General features: G+C 39.0%; 1 pseudogene; it reads left to right on the top strand.

The window, feature by feature from the left end:
* The first annotated feature begins 2,233 nt into the window (after positions 1-2,233).
* LOC104250086 (protein HYPER-SENSITIVITY-RELATED 4-like) lies at positions 2,234-17,402 on the top strand (annotated as a pseudogene).
* The last annotated feature ends 540 nt before the right edge of the window (positions 17,403-17,942 follow it).

Raw genomic sequence — 17,942 nt, 5'->3', positions numbered from 1 at the left:
CCAGCAAGAAAACAAATCACTATTATTTTTAGCCCCACGGTGGGCGCCAAACTGTTTACCCTGAAAATGGTAAATACAATTAAATTTGATTTTGTGGTTCTAAAAATACGTGATCTGTTTTTATGCTATTTGTTAGGCAATAGATGCTAAGTATGAAACTAGAAAATAAGATAAGAACTTTAAAATAATATGTTTAAGCAAAACGAACAGTTGAGAATCGGGGCCTCGAACCAAGTTATACGGGGACTCGAGGTCGATCTCGATATTGAGCTATGGGTAGTCGATGAATGTCTAACAGTTTTGGGAGCTTTGATAAAGGCTCTTTATAGTCAATAATGAGCAATAAATGAAGAACAACAAGTAGAACACAATACATGTAAGCAATAAATGTAAGTAGTGAAAATCAAGAGAATATGTCTAAGTTAGAGAGTAGAGAATGTTCTTGTATTCAATATTGTGTAATGTATCCTCCCATACAAAATGACAAGGGTCTCCTTTATATATCAGGGGGAATCCCAACATAGTACAAATGCATTTATTACAAAGATATATGGCTGGTACATCCATTTAATGTCTCGGTACGGGCTTGAACTAGCCTAATAGACTTGGTCAGCTTTAGTCACGTGCCTTGAGAACTTCCCGTTAGTCCATCATAGCCACTGATTTGTACTTGCATCGAGGTCGGTCATTATGAACCCTCAGGGTCGAGCCCCGAGCTAAATTTCGAGTCTTCTAGGGGCAATCTTTACGAGGTGCCTCAACAGTCACAAAATCGGACCCTCTGATTTTTGCCATATATAATATGCACTTAAGGCCAAAAGGTCTGAAGGCTAATGGTTTCATGCACTTAAGGCCAATAAGTCTGAAGTGAAAAATTGTACTTCTGATGCACTTAAGACCGAAAGGTCTGAAGTGCAATAAATATTTTCCTACACTTAAAGGCCAATAAGTCTAAAGTGAACAATTACATTTTAAATGCACTTAAGGCTAAAAGGTCTAAAGTACAACTAACGTTTTCATTCACTTAAAGCCAAATAGTCCTGAAGTGCAAATTGTTCAGAAACAGAAATTTGTTCTTTGAATTTAACAATCCAATATATGATTTAATACCTAAATCTACCCCAAATAAAATCAAATTTGAAACATAACCTCCAAATATCATCAAGAACAAACTACAATCATCAATTTGCCAAAATAACAATAAATCAACAAACTCATTTTGCAATTAAGAAAAAGAAAAGAAGAGACCCTAAACAATAGTAAAAATTAAAGCGACACAATAGCTCACTATTGTAAAACATTATAAACGATCTTAAAATATGTTCACAAACACCATATAAAATCGTTATTACCCAAAAGAAGAAGAAGAAGAAGAAGAAAGAGGAGAAAAAGACATGAAGTTATTTAAATAGTGGGTACAAATTAAAAAAAATAAAAGATAAGTAAAATTAAATGGGAGCGACCAAATAGAACGACACATGTAATTTTTATATTAAATTTAGAGTCAAGTCACAGGAAAAGACTACTAGTTTGCCGGTGTTCTATTGAGTAATCTGTGGGGTTTGACTGAGTACTAGTTTATCAAAATTTGAAAAGTAATTCATTGCAAACCGGAAACTTCATACACTTATTTTCCAAGCACCTATATGTTCACGTTGACTTTGAGTTTTTCCTATATTATCTTTATGAAATGGCAAATAGAAACATGTCGGACAATAGTAGCAAAAGCCACAAATTTTACTAGTAATATATAAAATTTAATATATATATATATATATATATGCACAAAAATTAATATCTGAACAATATACTCAGTATAATTTTTTTCTTAATCAATGTTAGCTCCGTTCCTAGCAAATTTATCCCGGTAAACAAGATATCTCGCATTCATATAGGATTCGAAAAAAGGTCGCATCCAAAATATAAACAGTCTACTCTAATGCAATGACATATACGTCCTTAGGAAGATATTGTAGTTAAAGTATTAAGAAGATATATGGGAACATGGAAAGTTTCAAAGATATTTTCAAAGTCTACAGAGTCAATTCCAACTACTATAATAGTAAGTCTTGCTCCAATTTTCCTGCTTCTTCTTCCAATTTCTCCCTCCATTTTTGGTCTTTTCTACACATACTTTTCCTATAAATTTATCATATTCCTCATTTATTCATTTGCAATACCAAAATCTTGAATTCCCACTAGCAGAAATTCCCTCTTTATAATTTTAAAAAAAATGTCATCTTCAGCAGAATCAAGAATGGCTTTGGCCAAGACTGTTTTATCGACAGTGCGCTCTGTTGCTGCAACAGTCATGTTGGTTCGTACAATAGTCCATGATTATATCCCACCAGAATTCCATGAATATATCTTTTTTGGACTAAAAAATATATTCACCAAATTCTCAACTGAGCTCACAATGGTAATTGACGAATTTGATGGCCTTGTCAACAATGAAATTTATGAAGCTGCTGAAATCTATTTGGGTAACAAGTTATCTCCTAACACCCACAGACTCAAAATCAGTAAGCCTGAGAAGGAGAAGAATTTCAACATTGCGATGGAACGTAATGAAGAGGTGATGTTTTGCACATATATATAATGATAATTGCATTTAGTATCTATCATAAAGTGTGTATTTTAATGTGTAAATATGTTGTATAATTTCTAATTTAATGATAGGCTAGAAATAAAGAAACTACGTGCAATTATAAATAGGGTGATAGTCTCCAAATCCGACATATGATTTTTTCTTTAATATACCATTGTTGGAAAGAGAGAGTCACCTTCTTTAAAATATTATACTATCTTGGTTTGGAAGATCATTTATTTTCATAAATTCAGGTAAGCCTCCTGTGTCAATGACACGAGGTCGGCTGTGGCAGGCCACTATGGCACGAGGCCGGCATGAGGTCGGCGCCCATGGCATGCCTATGTCAATGACATGAGTCAGTCGTGGCAGGCCACTATGGCACGAGATCGGCCATGGCATGCTTATACCAATGACACGACGTTGGCCATGGCAGGTCATGACATCGGGCGTGGTAGGCCACTATGCACTACGTAGGGCGTGATATTTAATTTGTCTTTTTGATAATTTGACATAATAGATCTTGTGAAAATGATGACTTTTACCTTAACGTTTTATTGTAATAAGTGACAGATATTTATAATGGACAAAAATTCAAGTGGATTTGGCTCTGCATGCAAACAGAGGCTAAACAGTTCCATAATCCTAGAGACATGAATTCCATTCTAAACTCAGAAGTAAGATCTTTTGAGCTAACATTTCACAAGAAAAACAAAGACCTTGTCCTTAATTCTTACTTGCCTTACATTATAAAAGAAGCAGAATTACAAAAACATGAAAACAAGACAATCAATATTCACACCGTAGATTATGAGAACATGTACAATTTACATAACATGTGGAAGCCAGTAAATCTTGATCATCCTTCAACTTTTGAGACAATTGCAATGGAATTAGACAAAAAGACATGATTTTAAAAGATTTGGAGAGATTTGTAAAGAAGGAGTATTATAGGAAAGTAGGGAAAGCATGGAAAAGAGGGTATTTATTGTTTGGTCCTCCAAGGACTGGGAAATCAAGTTTTATTGCTACAATGGCTAATTATTTGAACTTTGATATATATGATTTGGAGTTGACTGAGCTGAGGAGGAACTCAGAGTTAAGGAAGTTGTTGGTTGCCACAACTAATAAGTCCATTTTGGTGGTAGAGGACATTGACTGTACCATTGACTTGCAAGATAATTTGGCTAATCGAGCTGTTGTTGCTACTTCACATGGTTTTCATCAGCAAGAAAGCAAGGTTAGTCTTATATATTCTATCTCCTATTGTACAGCTTCTTTTTATTTATTTATTTATTTATTTAACCATATGCGATATCCGTATATAGAGTTTGGCTGCATTCTTGAATTCAATCTTATTTCATCTTGCTGTTATTCCTATTTGTTGCAATTATCTTTTCTTATTCGGTCGTTCTCTAGCCGAGAGTCTATCGGAAATAGCTTCTTTTTCCTTCTAGGGGTAGGGGTAAGGTTGCGTACATCTTACCCTCCCCAGACCCCACTTGTGGGAAACTACTTGGTTTGTTCTTGTTGTTAACCATATGCAATATCCGAAATCTACTAATCCGACTAATGCAAATTTATGTCGTAAATATCTCCTTTTAAAGCAAAATTCTCTCCAATTTGCACTCCTGGGAAAGATCCAGTGGAGAAGGGGTGGGACCTATAGCTCATAGGATTAGCAAAAGTGTCTACGAAACATGGTGTCAAGGGTTCAAGCCCCTTATCGCGCACAACCAGCCCAAAAGGAAAATACTGGCCTCTGGGGTAGACAAATCATGATCGAGAAAGTGAACCACATAACAAACCATGACATTAGTAATATGATAACGCCCAACTATGACTTTTAAAGGATAAAGTGGTCGCTGCAAATATAATTCGATTTTAAGTCCGGAATCGAATCCTTAAGGAACTAACCTGTCTATTACACTTTTCGGCAATGTTATTATCAACTCAATCAATCTCTAGATGCAAGATTTTTGCTCAATTAAGATTGGATTTTTGTTTAACTACTTCAAATACTATGAAAAACAACAGTAAGCTAAAACAAAGATAATGCAATGGTAAAAAGGTCTAGGGCAGTGATTTCCCCAATTGCTAGTTTAGGTCTTGAGTCTTCCGCTATAATCTCGCCGTAATACTCTATGAGGATTAAGAATTATGGGTTATCGTAATTATCTCTCGATCAACTACAATAATTTACTAGAGCATTCTCTCGAACTACTCTAGCAGATAATATGTGTGCAACTCTAAATTATCCCACCAAAGTTCCGTTATCTCTAAACCCACTTTTAAGTTCAAGTAATGAATCTCTTCAATTACCCAAGAGTGGTGTTGTTCAACAACAGTCTAACCTAATACTCTTTCTCAAGCAATATAAGGTAATTAGACACGATTAATCAAGGTCCCATTCAATTAATCACCATACAAAATGTAGTTGAACAATCATATCATAAATCCGACTCGATTATAACAACTTGAGTCAAAACCTCAACCAACAATTGGTTCCATCAACCATAGATAAGTGTTTAGCTATTCATAACAAAATAAGAGGAAACTACTAAACTGTTCATAATGTAAAATTGCAAGAATTAAAAGGAGATAGAAAAACTCTAATGTTTGGTTGATCTTCTCACACTTGTTCTTGCCTCCAAAAATAGTTTTAAAAAAACTTGGAACAATCTTGGGCGAGTTTCTAAAGCTTATAAGGCTTTACAAAAGTTTCTCCGAAATTACACTTTGGTCCTCAAACTTCCAGCAACGTGAACAGTGCACCGCGGTCGCGGCCAACCGCGGTCGACCGCGGTGAGAGCTGACCTTTCTATCTCACAATTTTAATCTATCGCGGTGGACTTCTTGCCCAGGCCATTTTCTGCTTCTTAGCGGTCGGGTACTTCTCGAGTGGGCATTTTCTTCACATTATCATCTTCAAAACACCCTATGTTGCTTCCTCTCATATTATATTCCCTGCGAAACAAAAGAACACTATTTAGAGCATTTTATTGGCAATTTATCTATAAAACAACAACAAAGTATGGTCATATTAAGCTGTAAATATCAACTATATAGCCTACTATCAACACCCCATACTTAAATTATTGGTAGTCCTCGAGCGATCCACCACACTCCATCAAAATTCCTTCCCTAAGCTTTTCCCTTAACGACTAACACCATGAACATTTTACAAAAGTTGCACCTAGTAGTGAACAACCTTTACCTCAAGAGTCAAATCTTTTGTACCATGCAACATTTGCACTTACTCAAACTACTCTATACAAGAGTCAAGACTTTCCTTTCTTTGTGAATCACATGCCCTCACATCACAGAAGAGAGTAGTTCCACATATAATGATAATTAGAACAAGTAGGAACTAAGATAGACAAAATTCGCTCACTCTCATAAAGAACATTCACATGCCACAAAGATGCACCATAGGCTTGCCCGTAGTGTAATACTTTACTAATTGAGCCCACTCAGTCTAAGATCAATAGTACTTTACTTGGTTGTAATGTAGGCTAAGGGACGGGTAGAATATATTTAGATATAGTGACTAACCTCCCTAAGCACTTTTAATACAATTACATTAAATTTAAAGTTCATAGTTGTGCCAACCAAACACTCCACCTCATTTGTTTAAAACATCCCCATCCATTAGGTGCAATTTGTACAAGCCACCACTTATCAACCACTATAATTATTTATAACCCATATATTTTTTTCGTGGTGCTTTTTCTTTTATGCTTAAAAATTCCACACCTTTTCTCTATCTCAATGATTCCACTCAAAAACCAAACCACCACCCAACACTTTTGCTTTTGCATATTTCCACTACCATTCAAGTGCTTATTGGGAGGTAAAAGGGTTCAAACAGCAAGCTATTCAAAAAATTGGGTAAGGTTCGCAATGTGGTTGCCAAAGAAATAGGCTTATAGGTTCAACGGAGTTAACTAAGATGTATTGCATTCAGGTGGGTTTACTTTATTATGTCTGGCTCAACAAATAAATCCCTATATCGCTTCTAAAACTGAAAGAAACTACTATTTCGCTTTGCAAACACACAGGGCAAGTTCTAGGCATCAAATATGAAACATGGAACACAGTAAAACTCACATACACATGGCACATGACTCACTCCAGATTGGTTTATCAAGACATTCTCTTTTGAGTGTTCAAGTTAGATACAAACGTACAATTTTAAGGCACTCTAACATGATTCAACCAATGAAGCTAGGCATTATACTCTAGTGTCTATTGTGCTTAGGTGTATCAACGCTAAGGGTTTTCCTTCGAATTTAGCTCGTAGCCCATTAGTCCTAATTTAAAAACTAAAAAGAACAAAATTAAACAAAAACTACCTATACTCGATTCAAGCTAAACCCTTGGAAAAGAACCGTGACCCAAATAAAAACCAAGGGGGAGTTACTACACTACCTTAAAATAACAATAAAATAAAATAAAAATCTTTTTGGTTTTTTCTCTAGACTAACTTCCCTCAAGAAAATTTTCTAAAGGATCTGTCATCAGGAAGAGTCTCCATATTCCAATTTTTTCTTCGACTTAGTCCCTCAAGAACCCCGCCGAAAGAGATCCGTCGTCGGGACAAGTCACTTACTATTTTAGCTTTCCTGATGAACTATTACTCTACATCAAAACAATCAAAGCAAGACAAAATAAGCAAAATCAAACAGTCAATTGTTACAATTACAAACATACAATGAAGTATCCCCACCCCACACTTAAAATGAAGACATGTCCCCATGGCTTAAAAATTTGAAGAACAGTGAGGTTAAGGAACTTCCCTGAAGGCTCACTCCTGATCGGAGACAGTGTCTGGGTTCACGTTTCACGCACGTCCCAGCGCTCTCAACCAACCCAAGGATTTCTTCTCTGACTTCACTTGCCTCTCAGCCACCGCATCAACACAGGCACCCAGATCAGTGGCTGAGGTACGCAACCCAGCCATATCCTGCTCCAAAGCTGTCATACGGGTGCTCCGGTGTGGCTGTGATGGGCCTGCCACATTCTCGGAGGAGGGGGAACCGCAGTTACTTTAACATCATCATCATTATCATCAGCTGAATCATCATCAAAGTCATCAACATTTACCACCAGCTCTCGTCCAATTCCAATTTTTTTCGCTCAAAATGGGGCTTTTGGTGGCAATCTCCCATCAACCTGAAGGTCTTCAGGGACTCTAGCCATACGACATAGCCGGGTGATCAGCGAAGGGAAGTAGTGGCCCTTGGTTAGCTCAGGTGATCTAATGAACATCTTTTCATGGATGAGCCGAGCCACATCAAAATCACTGTAGGACATGAAACAGTGGATTGCGGATGCCCGTGGTAGATTAACATCTGTCGTGTTGCTGGATGGAAATAATCGACTGTTGATAATGGTGAGCCAACACTTAGCCTCCCAATTCAGATAGTGGGAGTTGAGAGTAATCATGTGCTTGATCCATAGGTGTTCTCCGTCTGGCACACAGATAGTATCAAGAAGAGTTTCCCACAAGGCCCGTGTACCGCTAAAAGTGCGATAAGGACCTATAAACACTGGCAGCTTGTATACCCTGCGGATGGTGTCGAGGAATGCATTTACCGGGGTATTGTGCACCGTCACAAACCCATTCTCATGTTCTGGCAAGTTCGCATAGAACTCCCTTACTAGTTGAACATTAGACTCCTCCGGTACCTCGAAGAAGATGTCCAGCTGACACCGCCTCAGCTCATTAAACATATTGGGGCATTCCACCTCCAAAGCCGTTCGATCAATGTGCACCTCATGTTGTAACTTCTTATCTTCTTTCTGGTTGTACCTATTCTCCGCTGCTTTGGATACAAACCGAGTGCTATCAAACTAAGGTGCACTGGCTTGGCTCCTAGCTCGTGAGGAGCCTCCCAGTCCAGTAGTGTAGGCCCCGGTGTTTCGTCTCTTTCTAGCTGAACTCATTTCACCTGTCAAACAATGAAACACCTATTAGTGAGTGCGCAAAATATGTGACTATGGATGGTTACTCAGACTTCACCATAACCATGTCACAATAGCTCCTTATATCTCCATTGGGGTAATTTCCCAAACACCTTGTGGGCTGGGCATTATCCACACACATTTAGCCCTCATGAGTCTATCAAAACTCCTCCCAAAATTAAGTATGCAACTACACCAACACACCCCACACTTGTGTCATTCAATCACCCACCAACAAACACCATTCCAAACATTAATTACAGACCCTTCACCAAACATTCTCAAAAACAAAATTAAAATAGAAAAAACAAGGAGAAGAAACTACAAAAAACAATCTACTACAATTACAACACCATATAAACCTCAAACTATCATGAACAATAACAAAATACAAAAAGAAAAGACAAGGGAGGGTTTGAATCACATCTTAAGGGAGGAAAGAGGAGAGGAATGGAGATTGGGGGGGGGGGTAGTGTGAGTAAAGAAGAAGAAGGAGAAGAAGAGAGTATTTGGGAGGTTAGGGTTTAGAGAGAGAGAGAGAGATTGAGGATTTGGGGGAAAGGGATTGGGTATTGTAACGTTATGGGGGGAGGGGTTTGGGTTTTAAAATTAAAAGAAGAAGAAAAGAGAAAAAGAGAAAAAAAACAGAAAAAATAAAAAAATAATTCAAAATACCTGGTACCCCCGCGGTCGACCGCGGTCCACCGCGGCTGCGGTGGGTTTAAAATTTTGAGGCAGAATGTTCACGCCTCACCGCGGTTTACCACGGTCGCGGTAGGATGAAACATCTGGGGAAGAATGTTTGCCTTCCACCGCGATTTACCGCGGTTCACCGCGGTCGCAGTGCTGGCGTTATTTTTTTTTAAGTTACATGAACACACTAACAACACACTCGTGGGTTGCCTCCCACGCAGTGCCTGATTTAACGTCGCGGGATGACGCAAGCATTTTATCATCACTCCTCATTAGCGTACTGGGGCTCTTCCAAATTGATTACCACTCTATCCTCTTTTTCTTCAGTCATTCCAAGGTAATGTTTTAACCTTTGCCCATTTACTGTGAACTTGTTTGTCCCATCTTCTGATTCAATCTCTACAGCTTCACTTAAGAATATTTGCACTACTCTGAAGGGTCCTGACCATCGGGACTTTAACTTATCCAGAAACAATCTCAATCTCGAGTTGTATAACAACACTAGATCTTCGGGTTTGAAGTTTCGATCCAAGATGTGCTTATCATGCATTAATTTCATCCTTTCTTTGTATAATCTAGCACTCTCAAAGGCCTGAAACCTGAATTCCTCGAGCTCATGTAACCCAGTGATTCTGTTAGAACCTGTTGTCTCAATGTCTAAGTGTAACTGCCGCAATGCCCAAAGTGCTTTATGCTCTAGCTCAACTGGGAGGTGGCATGCCTTGCCAAATACCAACTTGTACGGTGACATACCAATTGGGGTTTTGAAGGTTGTGCGGTACGCCCACAATGCATCATCCAATTTCTTTGCCCAGTCAGTCCTTGTTGCATTCACTGTTTTTGTGAGGATACTTTTAATCTCCCTGTTGGACACTTCAACTTGCTTGCTCGATTGTGGGTGGTACGGGGTGGTCACTTTATGACGAACTCCATATTTTTTCAACAGCCGTGCGAATGCTCTATTGCAGAAATGGGTTCCGCCATCACTGAGTATAGCTCTTGGGGTACCAAAACGTGTGAAAATATTCTTCTTTAGAAAGCCTAGTACCCCTTTAGCATCATTGGTCGGGAGAGGCACTATTTCGACCCACTTGGAGACATAGTCAACTGCTACCAATATGTACTTGTTACCATACGAGGTGACGAATGGCCCCATGAAGTCAATTCCCCACATGTCAAAAATCTCCACCACTTGAATTGTGGTCATTGGCATCTCGTGTCTACGAGATATGTTGCTAGTCCTTTGGCAATCATCACAGCTTTTAACCCAAGCATGGGCATCCTTGAATAGAGTAGGCCAGTACAAGCCTGACTCAAACACCATAGCTACTGTCCGAATTCCTCCAAAGTGTCCACCATATGGTGAAGCATGGCAAGCCCGCAAAACAGAATGTTGATCTTTCTTGTGGATACACCGCCGGATCATGTTATCTACACATATTTTAAACAATAGAGGTTCATCCCAATAATAATACCGACAATCACGAAAGAAATTTTTCTTTTGAATTGAGGAGAGTTCATAAGGTACAATACCACTTGCTAAATAATTAGCAATATCAGCATACCAAGGTTCCTCCTCCATTGTCATTGCCAGTAACTGTTCATCCGGGAATGTCTCTGTTATATCCTCAACCTCTACCTTCTTTTTAGCTCCTTCCAACCTTGAGAGGTGGTCAGCTACTTGGTTCTCTGTCCCTTTTCGATCACGTATTTCCAGATCGAATTCTTATAACAGAAGAACCCAACGAATCAAGCATGGCTTTGACTCCTTTTTTTCTATCACGTACCTAATTGATGCATGGTCAGTGTAAACAATAACTTTCGAGCCAATCAAGTATGACCTGAATTTGTTGAATGCAAAAACAACAGCCAACATCTCCTTTTCCGTCATAGTGTAATTGAGTTGTGCACCGTTTAGCGTTCTGCTTGCATAATAAATCGGGTGTATTAGTTTATCCTTTCGCTGCCCCAAGACTACTCCTATGGCATAGTCACTTGCGTCGCACATGAGCTCAAATGGTTGCTCCTAGTTGGGTGCAACAATGATGGATGCAGTTACCAATCTCTTCTTCAGCTCCTCAAATGCCAACCTGCAATCATTAGAAAACACAAAGGGGTGATCCTTTTCAAGGAGTTTGCATAATGGGTTAGCAATTTTAGAGAAATCTTTTATGAATCGCCTGTAGAACCCGGCGTGCCCAAGGAAACCTCTCACCGCCTTGACTGAAGTGGGCAGTGGTAATTTTTCAATCACGTCAACCTTAGCATGGTCAAACTCAATTCCTTTACTGGACACTCGATGCCCCAACACTATCCCTTCCTGTACTATAAAATGGCACTTCTCTCAGTTCAATACTAAATTTGTCTCTACACATCTTTTGAGCACTCTTCTTAAGTTGTGAAGATAGTCCTCGAATGAATCTCCTACCACAGAGAAATCATCCATAAAGACCTCCATAATATCCTCCACCATGTCTGTGAAAATGGCTAACATGCACCGTTGAAATGTCGACGGTGCATTGCAAAGCCCAAAAGGCATTCTCCGAAAGGCGAAGATGCCATACGAACAAGTGAAAGATGTTTTCTCTCTATCTTTGGGGGCTATTGATATCTGATTTTACCCCAAATATCCATCCAAGAAACAGAAGTGTGATCGCCCGGCCAGCTTGTCCAACATTTGTTCAATGAAAGGCAAGGGGAAGTGGTCCTTCCGGGTGGCTGTGTTCAATTTTCGGTAATCCATGCAAATCTGCCATCCCGTGACTGTACGAGTTGAGATCAACTCATTTTACACAACAGTCATTCCTCCTTTTTCGGCACATATTAGGCAGGGCTGACCCAATTGCTATCAGATATGGGGAAAATGATTCCCGCATCTAACTATTGATCACTTCCTTCTTTACTACCTCTTTCATGTTCGGGTTTAGACTTCGTTGATGTTCTCTGGAAGGTTTGTTCCATTCTTCACGGAGGATCTTGTGCATACAGAAGGCTGGGCTGATACCCTTTATGTCTGTCATGGTCCAGCCAATGGCAGTCTTACTTTCCTGCAATACCTGTAAGAGCTGTTGTACCTACACATCTAGCAAACCGAATGATATAATAACAGGCAAAGTAGAATCGGGGCCTAAGAAAACGTACCTGAGGTGAGCTAGGAGCGGTTTTAGCTCCATCTTGGGTGGTTCCTCTACTGATGGCTTTGCTGGAGGTGTAGCCCTTTTTTCTAACTCAAGGGGCTCGAACTGAGGTTCCCTTTTCCAGAATCCTTTGCCTTCAAGTGCCATGACCCACTCAGCTAACCCTTCACCATCCATCTCTTCTAAATTTGTCACACATGCCTCCAATGGTCTTTAGCAGTCACAGTCACATCATTTTCTTACAGGATCACATCCACTTCCTCCACTAGAGAGCAATTAGCATATTCACTGGGTCTCCTCATATATTGCTGAACATTGAATATGACTTCTTCATCGTTCAGTCTCATTTTTAATTCCCCAGTTTCACAATTGATCAGTGCTCTCCCAGTGGCCAAAAATGGCCTACCTAAAATTATAGATATCTCCTCATCTACCTAACAGTCCAGAATAACAAAGTCTGCAGGGAACACGAACTTCTCCACTTGCACCAACACATCATCAAGAATCCCAGTAGGCCTTTTTACCGTGTGGTCAGCCAGCTGCAGCAACATCGAAGTTGATCTAGGTCAGCCAATGCTCAGTTTGGTATATACAACCAGAGGCATCAAATTTATGTTGGCTCCCAAATCACATAATGCCTTTGCAAAGGCATAAATCCCAATCGTGGATGGAATAGTGAAGCTACCTGGGTCGGACATCTTTTGAGCCATCAGTTTGGTCACTACTGCGCTGTAGGTCTGCGTCAGAGTCACTGTGGATAGGTCCTGAAAATCAAACTTCCGTGACATTAGGTCTTTCATCATCTTCGCATAACATGGCATCTCCCTCAAGGCATCCATCAAAGGAATATTCAACTGAATTTGACGCAGTATCTCCATGAATTTCTTGTATTGATCTTCCTTCTTTTGTTTTACCAGTCTCTGAGGGAATGGTGCATGTATCACCCTTTGTGCACTGCTTGCTGGCTTCTTTCTGTTAGGGTTCTGTGGTACAAGAGGCACCACTTGTTCTGCAGCTTGTTCATTTACCTTAGCCTTACCCTTTTCATCTTGACCCTGTTCAACCACCACTTTAGTCAGATTTGTTGGTTCATCTACCTCTAGTGGAGTTGGAGTGGCTGGCGTAGTCTCCTTGCTGGCTTGTGCAACCTCCTGCTCTTTGTCTAAATCTCTCCCATTCTGAAGACTTACTGCCATCAGCTGATTCGGGTTTTGCTCCTTGGGGTTAATATTTGTATCCCCTGGCAATGTTCCCTCGGGGCAATTGTTTAAAGCCATAGACAACTGCCCCAACTAAGTTTCAATGTTCTTTATAGCTGAATCATCTACTGCCAACTTTTCTTGCATCTTACCATTTGTCCCAATGAGTTGTTGGAGCATCCCCCTGATCTCTACCATGTTGTTATTTTGCTGCTGAGGAGATGACTGATATGTCAACTGTTGCTGGTTCTGCTATGGGTAGCCCTGTTGTCTCTGGTGGTATGGCACCATTTGGCCTTGAGCTTGCATGCCCCCAGGCTAAGGCATGTTGGGTCTGTATTGCTGATTTGGTGCCGGTCTCCACTGATGTCCTCCTTGTCTCAGACCTCCAAAGTTGTTAACATAATTCATATCTTCTCTTGCCCCTTGATTTTCACCTTCTCCGCTCCATGAACACACATAAGACTGATTAACACAAGGTGTACACAGTCCTACATTTGTTGTGTCAACAATATGCACGTGTTTGATACCCATCTCATCTATCTTCTTTGTCAAAATACTCATCTGAGTCATGAGTGTGGCCATGTTCTCTGAATGCGAATTATTTGGGTCAAGAGGAACTGAATGCACTATGGGTGCCAGTGTTGTACCTCTAGTCATCCACCCCAAATTCTGGGACATCTTGTCAAGAAGGACTTTGCACTCGGTGAATGTCTTACTCAAAAATGCACCTCCAGCTGAAGCATCCACATTGGCCTTTAGATTGTCAGCTAACCCTATGTAGAACCTCTGACCAAGCATCTGGTCTAGAATGCCATGGTGAGGACACTTCACCAGCATCCCTTTAAATCTTTCCCAAGTTTCTTGCAAGGTCTTAGTCGGCTGTTGCTTGTACTGCAATATTTCATCAATCTGCCTTGCAGTTTTGTTGGGCGGGTAGAACTTATTCAGGAACTACTTTACTAATTCCTCCCAGGTGACAATGGAATTGATTGGGAGTGAATTCAGCCAAGTCTGAGCTTCCCCAGTCACAGAGAACGGGAACAGTAATAACTTGATAGCTTCTAGGGTCACATTTGGCTGCCTTTGAGTCACACAAATTGACAGAAATTTTTTCAAATGTTGATGAGGGTCTTCAATGTGTGACCCAGAGAACAATACCTTATTCTGCAGCAGATGCAGCATATTGTTGGTGATCTGGAATGTCTCCGCTTGAATTACGGGCACAGCTATAGCAGTTGCCAGGTTGTCAGCTGTGGGTTGAGCCCAATCATAAAGTGTAACTTCTGGCACAAGAAGTTCCACCACTCTAGCGTTTGGGTCAGCTGGCTCATCCCTGATGTTTCTGTTGACGTTCTTTACGTCACCCATGTCAATTTCAAGCTGGTGTGGTTGTTGTGATTGTTGGATCCTCTTATTGGCACGGTTCAATACCCTGAATGTTTTCTCGGGGTCTGAAAGTCCTTCAAGTAGTTCTCCAGTCCTCGAAGAATTTCTAGGCATACACCTGAATTCCACAAGAGTTCAAACGTTAGAATTTCAATGAAAATTGTTTAACACCTTTGGAAATTGATTTGAACTAATAATTTTAACACTACTTCTAAGTTGTAATAAATAACACCGTTAGTTCTCCGACAATGGCGCCAAAATTTGATAACGCCAAACTATGCCTTTTAAAGGACAAAGCGGTCGCTGCAAATATAATCCAGTTTTAAGTCCGGAATAGAATCCTCAGGGAACTAACCTATCTATTACACTCTTCGACAATGTTATTATCAACTCAATCAATCTCTAAATGCAAGATTTTTGATCAATTAAGATTGGATTTTTGTTTAACTACTTCAAATACTATGAAAAACAACAGTAAGCTAATACAAAGATAATTCAATGGTAAAAAGGTCTAGGGCAGTGATTTCCCCAATTGCTAGTTTAGGTCTTGACTCTTTCGCTATAATCTCGCCGTAATACTCTATGAGCATTAAGAGTTATGGGTTATCGTAATTATCTCTCGATCAACTACAACAATTTACTAGAGCATTCTCTCGAACTACTCTAGCTGACAATATGTGTGCAACTCTAAATTATCCCATCAAAGTTCTGTTATCTCTAAACCCACAGTAATGAATCTCTTCAATTACCCAAAAGTGGTGTTGTTCAACAGCTATCTAACCTAATACTCTTTCTCAAGCAATATAAGGTAATTAAACATGATTAATCAAGGGTTCATTCAATTAATCACCATACAAAACGTAGTTGAACAATTATATCATAAATCCGGCTCGATATAACAATTTGAGTCAAAACTTCAACCAACAATTTGTTCAATCAACCCTAGATAAGTGTTTAGCTACTCATAACAAAATAAGAGGAAACTACTAAATTGTTCATAATGTAAAATTGCAAGAATTAAAAGGAATAGAAAAACTCTAATGTTTGGTTGATCTTCTCACACTTGTTCTTGCCTCCAAAAATAGTTTTAAAAAAACTTGGAACAATCTTGGGCGAGTTTCTAAAGCTTATAAGGGTTTACAAAAGTTTCCCCGAAATTACACTTTGGTCCTCAAACTTTCAGCATAGTGAACAGTGCACCGTGGTCGCGGTCGACCGCGGTAAGAGCTGATCTTTCTGCCTCACGATTTTAATCTATCGTGGTTCACCGCGGTCGCAGTGGACTTCTTGCTGAGGCCATTTTTTGCTTCTTAGTACTCGGGTACTTCTCGAATGGGCGTTTTCTTCACATTATCGTCTCCATAACACTCCATGTTGTTTCCTCTCATATAATATTCCCTACGAAACAAAAGAACACTATTCAGAGCATTTTGTTGGCAATTTATCTATAAAACAACAACAAAGTATGGTCATATTAAGGTGTAAATATCAACTATATAGCCTACTATCATAATACTATGATTTTTAATAAATATATAAGCATATATACAACCCTATGCAATGTATATTACTTTTAATACACTAAATTAAACAGTGGATAAGAAATAATCCAGTATAGCTAATTTCAACATTACTAATCTCAGCATTACTAATATACAATATTCATTACTATTCTTATACACTCTATCAAACGACCACGAACAGTTAGTCAAATATTGGGAAAATTTTGATTTGGTATTAATGTATTGTAATACTTTCCCTTACTAGTAATATTTTTTTAATTGCAGATGACATTGTCTGGTTTACTGAATTTTATTGATGGACTACGGTCAAGTTGTGGAGATGAAAGAATCATAATTTTCACAACAAATCACATAAAAAAACTCGACCCCGCACTATTACGGCCTGGTAGAATGGACGTACATATTCATATGGCATATTGCACACCTTCTGGTTTTAAGCTTCTTGCTTCTAATTGCCTTGGGATTAAAGAGCACAAACTTTTCAAAGAAATTGAGGAATTAGACATAGCAATGGTGACGCCTGCAGAAGTGGCAGAGCAGCTGTTGAAGGAAGATGAGATTGAGCATTCCCTTAAAGGGTTAATTAATTTTCTAAATGCAAAGAGAAAAGAGAAGGAAGAGACTAAGGCTAAGAAAGTGGAAATAACTCAAGTAGAGTCTGTTGATGAGAAGAAGGAAAGTGTTGAAAACAGGAGTAAAGAAAGGGATGAAGAAAATGGATTACCAAATGGGGAAAGTTAGAACCACATAGAAATGAATTGTTGTGTTGTTACATGTTAAATGCATATTATGAAATATGAGTAGGGGTGTATATGGACCAGGTTGGTTCGGTTTTTATCAAAACCAAATCAAACTAACTATATTGATTTGGATTGGTTCGATTCTATCGAGTTTTTTGTTACATGAATATTATTTCAATCTTACTTTGTTAAAGTTTTATTAAGTAAATACATTATATGTTTAGTAAAAATAAAAAAGGCGAAATACATAAAGGGCATTTTTAAGTTGTCACCGACGATCAGCTGAATACCTCCCTTTCCTAAACACCTCCATTTCCCAAATGTCCAATTAGACACTTCTACCGAATATATGTGTGTCATTTGGACACCTTAGTTCAACAGATCACATGCTTCAAATGCAATTGCTAACCGTAAATGAGCCAATAAGATAATAACACGTGTAATGTTGAATTAAAATAGTAAACAATAATTTAAAAAGAAATTCAATAAACTAAAAAATAAAAAGAAAAGAAAAACCCAAGCAAACCCATTTGCAATTCCCGATCCCCATTCCCTTTTTCCAAAACCATCCTCCTTCCAAACAAACCTAAGTTTTTCCCGTCAGACCCCTTCCACTTCCCCTTCCCAGTTCCTACCTTCTTCTCCGACACACCTTCGCCCAAAACCTATCCTATCCATATTCAGAAATTAATCTAAAACCTTTTCTT

The sequence above is a fragment of the Nicotiana sylvestris genome, chromosome 7 (genome assembly GCF_000393655.2).
Source record: "Nicotiana sylvestris chromosome 7, ASM39365v2, whole genome shotgun sequence".
Lineage (NCBI taxonomy): Eukaryota > Viridiplantae > Streptophyta > Magnoliopsida > Solanales > Solanaceae > Nicotiana > Nicotiana sylvestris.
The sequence above is the reverse complement of the archived record's forward strand: the minus strand, read 5'-3'. Positions and strand labels throughout refer to the sequence as shown.